This window comes from Pantherophis guttatus, chromosome 2, assembly GCF_059756535.1.
Source record: "Pantherophis guttatus breed Tessera chromosome 2, ASM5975653v1, whole genome shotgun sequence".
Lineage (NCBI taxonomy): Eukaryota > Metazoa > Chordata > Lepidosauria > Squamata > Colubridae > Pantherophis > Pantherophis guttatus.
The window spans coordinates 269,604,662-269,606,826 of record NC_142064.1 but is presented as its reverse complement, the minus strand read 5'-3'; the positions used below and the strand labels follow the sequence as shown (position 1 = coordinate 269,606,826).

At 49.6% G+C, this 2,165-nt stretch overlaps 1 protein-coding gene across 4 annotated transcripts in view; it reads left to right on the top strand.

The window, feature by feature from the left end:
* Nucleotides 1-1,467: 1,467 nt before the first annotated feature.
* Nucleotides 1,468-2,165, top strand: part of LOC117662564 (uncharacterized) — a 36,363-nt gene continuing 35,665 nt past the window's right edge. For 2 of the 4 annotated variants that reach the window (XM_034412009.3, XM_034412008.3), the window contains exon 1: nt 1,517-1,774. The gene's annotated coding sequence lies outside the window, so the exon portion shown is untranslated. Of the gene's footprint in view, nt 2,017-2,165 lie in introns of all 4 variants that reach the window. The other 2 variants (XM_034412006.3, XM_034412007.3) reach the window with 2 other exon arrangements.

Sequence of the window (2,165 nt, the reverse complement as noted above, 5' to 3'; positions counted from 1 at the left end):
TTGCCCCCACCCCAACTGCCTTCCATAGAGTAGGGGTAGGTAGGCAATTATGGCCCCTTTATGACCTATTAGACTTCAACTCCCAGAATTCCATAGTTTGTCCCACTCCCGCCATAGATTAAAAAAAAAATAGAGGTGCAATGTAGATCCTCACTTCCGGTTCTCCTATGACTTGATTTCTACCTCCAGGAAAAGAGCAAACTGGTAGTCTCGGTGCATAATTTTAGTTTAGTTTACTTTACTGTCATTGCACCTCGTATGAAATTACATGCCATCTTCAGCGGACATTATAACTATAAAAATAAAACACAAACACACATCCTTTGCATTCTATACCATTGAATTTGAAAACCCCTTTCCAGCAGGATCTCAGAATACGGCCCTCTCCCATCGATCCTGGCTGCTACCCACCCTTGGCAGGGGCTGATGGGATTGGAGTCCAACCACCCTCTACCCCAGGGATGGGCAAATGTGGCCCTTTTACAACCTGTGGACTTCAACTCCCAGAATTCCTGAGACAGCCGTCTCAGGAATTCTGGGAGTTGAAGTCCACAGGTTATAAAAGGGCCACATTTGCCCACCCCTGCTCTACCCTTTCATTTATTGATTGATTGGTTGGTTGATTGATTGGTTCGATTTATATGCCGCCGTTCTCCGGAGACTCAGGGCGGCTTATAGTGCGTTAAGCAATAGCCTTCATACTTTTGTATATAGCTGCTTAGTAGGGCTTTGTCTGCATTGCTTTCGCAACTCTCTGGGCTTATTTACCTAGAATAGAATCACAAGAGTTGGAAGGGACCTTGGAGGTCTTCTAGTCCAACCCCCTGCTTAGGCAGGAAACCTTACACCACTTCAGACAAAAACCTAGCACCGGATCACCGTTTTAATGTTCGATTCACGCTTTAAAAAAAATACACACATAAAAAAACAGCGCTGACCGCGGTACTATCTTTTAAATTAAAACGAATTGATTTGCAAACGCGTTTCCTTTCCACCGTTTAATCCGAAGTAAGAGCGCTTTTTATGCAGCCCCGCCGTGTCGCGGGTAGCTGAGAAATGAAGCGTCATGAATTTATGCAATCCAGAGATTAAGTTGCAAAAAAAGAAAAAAAAAAAAAGAAGTCGCCTTTCGGGTCGGGAGAAGCCCGGACTCAGCGCGCGCTCAATTCGTCGATCCTTGATTCGGAGGCGGAGCGAAAAGCGCAGCGAATGCGGTGGGTAGAGCGGGCGGTACCATTTCAAGACCCGCTGCGGGGGGGAATCGCCGCTTTTTAATCCCAAAAACCCTCGAAACGTTACGATGTCACCCCTTAGAAAGCCAGCACGGCGGATCGAACCTGTTTTAAAATTCTTTAAAATCTTCCCCGCACCGTGTCTGGGCTACTGCACGGCCAGCTAGAATTTAAAAAAAAAAAAAGTCAACCCCCCCCTTTCCTCGAAGTGGGACAAGCCTATGTCGCCATCTTCGCTCTTACCCCTCCCCTCCACCAAGCGGAGCAAACCATTTCACCGTCTTCGCGGGGGGGGAAGAGAGGGAGGAGTTAAGACAGAGAGAAGAGAGGCATCCCGGGTTTTGATCGGCCTTTGGCCTTTCGGGAGAAACCAAAAAAAAAAATCCGGCCCGGGGGCGCGGGGGGGGGAATCGTATATCTTTTTAGAGCGGAAGGAGCTATTATTATTTTAAATCCGCGGTCGTGTGAAGGCGGCCTCTTGCGTGTCCGCCCGTTTGCAAAGGGAAAGAAAGAGGCGGCGGGGAGAAAAAGGAGAAGAAGCGGTGAGTTTGCTTGGAAAGAAAAGCCGGAGCCCAGGGTCGGAAGGCGGCGGCGGCGGAACGGAGGCGGGTTGGCCAAAGCCGCACGGAGCCCGAGGCTGGCTGACAACGCGCAACTCCGGGCGGGGAGGAAACACGCGTCTCTCTTTCTCTTCTCAACCGTAGACTTATGCAAAAGGCTAGAACGGAGAGCACCCATTGTCTGAAGCGGGGAACGCTTCGCAATTGCGCGCGGAGCCATCTTGGTTCGTTTTTTTCCTCCAATTTCTCCCCCCCCACCTCCTCCTCCTCCTCGCTTTTTATTTATTTATTTATTTTCTTCCACCCGCCGCGCGGAAATGCAAACTCTTCAGGCACGGAGGGTGGGGGGAAATATATTTTCCCCCACTCTCCG